The following is a 7,121-nucleotide window of genomic DNA, read 5'->3' on the forward strand; positions in this document are numbered from 1 at the left end:
TTTTCTCCCTAGAATAAACATGATAGATTTGCTATATGCCCACATCTACATTTTTTATTGGTCCTACAGTAACATGTACTATCTTTTTTCCTGAAGTCTAGGATGGAAATTACACAATCTTTGGGGAAAAAAAATTAGTTTTCACTTTGACTCTGCTGTCTTCCACTTACATGCTTAGTCTGCTGACTTCCATTTATGTAAGAGAAAGCCTAGTCTAGTCACATCACCTTTGTCACTTTTGCTCATCATGATCACCTCCACAGTTACCCATTTTGTTTGGGATTAAAGTACAAGGCAGTTTACTAACCCCCCTAGACCTCCTCTAGTGCATCTTTCTCTTCTGGTCCCTGCAGGTGGTTACATCTGGGAGCCAGAGTGGCACCATGGCGCAAGCAAGGCTACTACTGTTCCTGAATACTCTGCTCTTTCAATGACCTGAAATATCAGCGTCATTTCACAGGCAAGGAAGGTGTTCTTGGTTATGTTACTCCCACATGTCTGCAGTATGTCAAACCTCACAGCACTAACAAAACGCTATCAGAGGCTGGCATTTGAGAGGTCATGTATTGATGTTATAGGCATGCACATGCATCCCCGCACCCATCTTGCTCAGGTCTTCTAGATCATCATCTACTTAAAAATATATTGGAACTACAATGCTCCCACCTGTCAGTTCTGACCCTAAACTTGGCTAAATAGTTCCTGCTCCAAAACCTGCAGCCAGATCTATAGGTTTTTTTCAAAGTCTTCTATTATTGTAGTACTTTACCAGACAGACTGGAAGTACTTCCACAGCTCCTGACAAATTTTATTGAACCATATGTGAATTGGTCAGACAATCCATAAAATACTGCCTGATATTAAATTCAATTTACTTTTCTTCCATCATAGAGAGCATTGCTAATCTTTTTTTTAAATGAGGCAGAGCTTTATACTTAAATGTGTAATCACATCTGCTTTACATTTTGTATTAAATAAGTACATTTAGTTTTAAGAGTGCATGATCAATGTCATTCTAACAGGAGGAAATTTCGGCAGTTGCACAGAAAAAAAAGGTTCTTCAAAAATTACCTGGGATTGAGAAATAGGCTCAGTTGCTGAATACCTCTGTGAAAGTGATCAACACAGAAATGGATAACATTGTCACTGACATTTTTACCACACAGTTTGAGTGTTGACACTCCAAAGAGATAATAAGAATGGTCCAAAAGATCAAAGTTCCTGTTGCAGGCTTTCTGCACTTTCAAGGAGATGATGGCACATCAATATATACCTGGTTCAATATTTGGAAATGTTCTTTTTCTTTATTTATTCAAAGAACTTTAAGACTCATCTACATGACTTTGTGCTAATGAATAGACTCTACAAAGAAGCACAACACAGGCAGGTTCATATCTATACATAAAAGCTTAAAAAGTGAACTAGGATATTTCTAATGAAAAGTACTTTATAAACATGAAAGAACAGTGAGAAAATATTAGGGATATTCTTTTTCACACAAAAATACCTGCAATATTTTTGTTCCTTCCTATAGTTAAGAACTCCATTTGTATTTTAAAGAATAAGTCACCACCATATCCCAACTAGACTAAAAGTAATTTTCTCTTGGTCATCTAGAAACAGGTCAAACCAGTTCTGAATTTCCTGCCTTTTTTTCCAAACAAACATCCTTCATTTGAGAATAAATTTCCATGCCCTGATGGAATAAGCTGCTCACAGGAGAGCGATCTAACAAAAATGACTGAGGCTCAGGATATGAATGTAAAACTGATTGCTTGACCTGCTCTGTAACACAGCTCATATCATGCATATGCACCTGAGAAGCTATTATGATTTGCACATCTTCTGTCTGAATGACTGCCTTCCTATCTGTAATAACTTTACCAGTTAAATCACCATCTGTTTCACAGGCTTTCTAATGTTTATATCTCTCTTTTCTGTCCTAGAAAAAGAACAAAATTATTTTCCTGTATTGTATGAGAAGAAGTATCCCTGCACTCAGCTGGAGAGCTAAGCTAATGTATCTTAACTATCTCTATCAAACCAAGACACAGATTTTTAGCATTCAGATGAAATGAAATTAAATCCATGATCCTGCTTCCCCTATAGAAGGCAAGAAAGACCAAGAAACACATTACATATTTTCATTCCTCCTTCCATCCCATATGGTAAAGTTTCTTAAATACTAATGTAACAGGTGATAATGAACGTATAACGGATCCCTGACATTTACCAGTAGAAATGACACAGCATTTACAAGGATCTGATGTAGGTCCTAGGTCAATACAAGCAGAGGAAATTGGGATGCTCCCCTGCTGACTTATAAACTTCAGAAACTATAGGCTCTGTCCTCCACAGAATTATCAACTGGAGATTAAGTAGCTTCCATACTGTTATTCAATTCTTCATTATTAAAAAACAAAAAAAAAACCCAGAGCAAACCAAACCAAATCCCGCTCCCAAACCCAAACAAACACCAAACCAAACCCAAAAATCCAAACACCAACAAAGCCACACGGACCTAGGCTTGTCTACAAAACTCAAGGAAACAAGACATATGCCCTCCACCACCAGGGGAGTCCATAATCTCATTCCTTACATTTTTATGACACAATTATAAATGCAGACAATGCTGGTGTCTGCTATAGGTAGGTCAGAGATGATACTGTGCAGGTCAGAGACCTACAGAGTCTGGCAGGAGGGAGCTTAAGGGGAACCTTTGCAAAAGATGTCTCAATAGGAATCTGCAGAGGCATTCTGGCACAGTCAGAATTGCTATTCAGCTCCCAGGACCCTGGATAAAAAACAGTAGAGATCATAGTGACTATATATAAAATCTTTCACACTAGACAAGATTAAGATTAATCAATTTGTCTCTTTATGCCCCTCCTGGACGTAGTCAGAATCTTTTGGGTTTTGTTAATGCTGAAAAAAAGTGTTACTCAATTAAAATGACAAACACGCATTAGAAACTGACCACTTACAAAAGAAGCTTCTTGCTATGCTTCTCTATGCTGCTCTATTACTCAATTTTACTGACACAAAGAAAAATTACTTTCCACTAGTTGTTTGTCATAGTCTGCTCTCTTCTCTCCCAATGACAAGCAGTTCAGAGAATTAGCAATATGGTGCCATCTCTCAGGAAGCACAGAGGCAAAACAGTTGTGAAATCCTTTTCCTAATGCACATACACCCTTAGTTCTCCCCTCTCTCTCCCACACACCTCCCCCCCCACTTCTGTTAGAGAGATTTAAAATCTGCTGATAACTGCACCCATATCCAGAATGGATAAATTTGTCAAATAAAACAACAGAGCAACAAGGCCTTCCTGTCCACACCACAGTTCTACCCTCTTCAAATTGATTAAGAACCTTCAGAGCATTTATTTGATAACTTAGAGATGTAGGCTTAATGCTCATTACTGTAACACTGAACTATGCTGACAGAAAAGCCAACAGCCCAGGAAACCCTTGCATGGGGCAAGACAACAGAAAGTCATGGCAGTCACAAGTTGTCGTCCAGGGAGCGTATTCGGTCCTTCCCCTGTCCCAAGGCAGAGTTACCTACACCAGCCCCCTCCCCAGCCAAAGGCTATCTAGCCTTTTATCAAAGGATCTTCAGCAGCAACATTTTCTCAACCTCCCTTTGCACACACAACTATCTAGCAATAGCAACCTATAGTCTGAGTCAACTTTATGGTAGCCATTAACCAAAAATGTTTCCAAGCAGCCAAGGAAGAGTTAAAGCTTTCAGAAGAAGTCTCCACTGGCACACTGGCAGCATTGCAAAAGTTACTAGCACAGAAGGGAGGGAACAAGGCAGGCAATATTTTAGAGCGATTTTTGTCCAAAATGATTGAGAAAAGCAAATTACTGGGAAAAAAAAAAAAAAAAAAAAAAAAAAAAAAAAAAAGTAAAAAAGAAAAAAAAAATCTTGGAAAAGGGAAATTACTATAGCTCTGGAGTTTCTCAAGTCATTCCTGTAAGAAAATGGGAGTTGTAACGCTATTTTTAAAAGTTGCAGAGTGTTATCAATGAAGAGTTCCCTGAGAATTTGAAACAAGAACAATTGCTCCCATACTGGTATTTCAGGTTGAGAAGTAGGGTCCTGCAAGCTTTGAGATGTTAACCTCTATTTTTATTTTCTAATTGTTTTTTAATTGCAAGACTACTAGCAGGGAAAATATCTTGGGCACAGAGACTTTTATCAGCTCCAAATAAAAGAAGTTCCAAATGTTCAAGAGGAAGCTGGAAGCTGGCAATGCTACACTGTTTTCTCATCTGCAGAAGGAAAGAATTCATGTACAAAGTCAGTGTCTTCTTGCTGTTAAAGCAAGCAACAGCTGAAAAACTCTGCTGCATGAAGCATCTCATCCTCCTTGTAGTCACCTTCAAAAGTCACCTAGGATTTTGAAGTACCGGGCACTGAAACAAATGTTCAGTGTCTTTTAAAGTGTCCAGAAATGAATGAGCTGCCAGACTCATCAATTTCTAGAAACCAAGGTGACAGAACTATCAAAGACCCAGAGAAGTAACCACTGCGTTGTCTTGCCTGACCTTCTGTGATGATGCGCAGAGGAATGCAGGAGCCACAGGCCTTATTACAGGGAAAGAGTGCTTTGTTCTTGTAGCTTTCAAAACAAAGTAGAATGATCTTTTCCAATGCAGCTGAAGCAATTCTATCACCAGTGTAATTTTTTCTGATGTCTGAGTTGACTCCTACAGAACGAGTTATCTCCCTAAACCCAAAGAGCAGGCAAAAAGACAGAACCATGGGTAGCTGGGCTTTTAATCCACAAACCCAGCAGCAATCCTTGTTAAAGGAAAGATGTACACTAAAAATAAGTGATAATCTGCATATGGTCATTACTGTTTATTTGTTATTGGATGCAAGTCCGATAAAGAGGCAGCTAAGCACACGGTCCAGGTCTGTTGCAAGTATAAGAAGTGCGTTGCTTGGAAGGAAATGATGGGATGAACAGACACTTGGAAAACAAGACTTCTTGACACCGCTTTTTGGCACTGAGGCATCCTCACTGATTATTCCAGCTCGTTTGCACAGTCTCACAGGACAGACTCTGTTAGAAATCCTCCCTGTCCTTCCCGCTGCCCTTCCACCCAACTCCCTCACTTCAGTCTTGACCTTTTTACTCCTCTTTTGTTTAGGGGGTTCCCTCCCACCTCCATCCCACTCCCCACCCCGGCTCCTTTTGTTTCTCAGCCATAAAAAGAGAGAAAGAAAAATGATAGGTGACCTGAGGAAAGGATCAGTCTAGACACCGAGAGAAAAGAGGCCTGACATGGTCGTCAGTAGATTACACAAACAGGATGATCTATAGTGCCAAGTGCCCTGACTACCTGTGCTGCAACAAAAGAACAGTTCAAAAACAACTATTCTGAGAGAAATTCAAATACGACATCCCAGCACAAATATGTATGGAATAATTCAAGTACAGGGTATCTGATAATAAATTCACCAGTTCTACCTATTTAAAAAAAAAATGAGTTCCTTAATAAAGCTACTTTATATGAAAATTTTAGAAAATGATGATCAATTCTTACACCAGTCATGTCCAGCTACAATACCAAAATAATGTAATGCTTAATCTATGATCAGACTGTCTGATGTTAGGCTTTTGCTTTAAGCCTGTGCTATAGAAAGTCTAATTTAAGTTAGTTTAAATTTCAAACAAGAAACGGGTAGTCAGGGCATCAATATTGATGTATTTTGCTTCCTGAGATCAGTAAACTAAACATAATCTCCAGAAGGAAATTTAAAAATTAATAGTTTTTATGAAGAAGATAGGTTTGTAAAATACAGATAATGTAAAGATAAGAATAGTTATGGTTAAGACCACAACTTAAAAATCTGATTTAGCAAGGAAAATTAGAGCTATTTCAGCTGTCTTTTTAATTAGAGTATTTTATCTCTTAAAAGACATTTCAGTAGCACAAAAACTTGAATTGCATTCTGTTCTCAACTGCCTGATATAACCTGTCAATTCACAGTGAGATAAAATTAAATGGTATCCATAAACGCTGAAACACTGGACCATTTATTAATCAGTCTGCTTTTTGAACTGAGTTTCCTATTGATATCTTATGAAATCTAAATTTGTTTTACATAGAGAAGCATGTATAAAGTCAATAACAAACACACTGTAATAGCAAAAACAGTTAGTGCTTTTATATACAGTATAAACTGCCATAGAAATTAAAGCAGCAGATGTACAGAGTAACAACAGTAAACAGTGCAAGGTATTAAAAATCCTAAGAAAAAAAGAATCTTAGAGATGCACAAGATCTGCAGTGTTGAACTCCAATCGTCTCTCTTTATGTACCTGACCATCTTAATCCTGTAATGAAAATCACCACTTCCTAAGTAATATTACATGCATACTATGCCTACTCTTCACCTCCATCTAGATTTGTATAGGTACGGCACTCTATATTTACAATTATAGCTCATATTAATTTGCTTCTCTTTTTGCATACCTATATTAATTTTATATTTCATTTAAGGTTCATTTTACTTTATTGAGAAAAAGACAAAACCTTTAAAGAAGAATTGGAAGTGTCCTGCTGTTACGCTGAGACAGCACTTCACTGTGCATGTGCCCAGTTGCATGCTGTCCCCTACTCCTGTACTAACAACCATTTATTTACTTCTCCCTTGGGCTTATTAGACTTGGTATGGAAAGCCCCTTCCAGCCACTTCGTGAGACAATCTTGCTTCTGTGTAGGTCACCTGGTAAAATGGGAGACAACGATCTGTTTCACATGCTTACTTGCTTAGTTTTTTAAAGATTACTCACCTTTTAAGGATGCTGGGCTATTTTTTGCTTTCCAAATTAGAAGCTAAGCACAACTGTAGACAATTCTGAAGCCAAGAATCTCACCAAAATCAGTCTTAGCCAGTAGCCCTTTACAAATCTCTTCCCCAAAATATCATGACTCTCAGGTCCTGGCTCTGAACTGACCCTACTGTCAAAACTTCACTGCATGCCATCTTTAACTGGAGTGATGCAGGCTGTTTCTCCCAGCCTGACGCACAGTGCTTGTGAGGTATCCAGGCAGCAACTTCAATTAAATTTAATTTCAGCAGGAAAGACCTCTCAAGTG

Source organism: Athene cunicularia (genome assembly GCF_003259725.1).
Source record: "Athene cunicularia isolate RWA chromosome 1 unlocalized genomic scaffold, athCun1 chr1_part2, whole genome shotgun sequence".
Classification (NCBI taxonomy): Eukaryota; Metazoa; Chordata; class Aves; order Strigiformes; family Strigidae; genus Athene; species Athene cunicularia.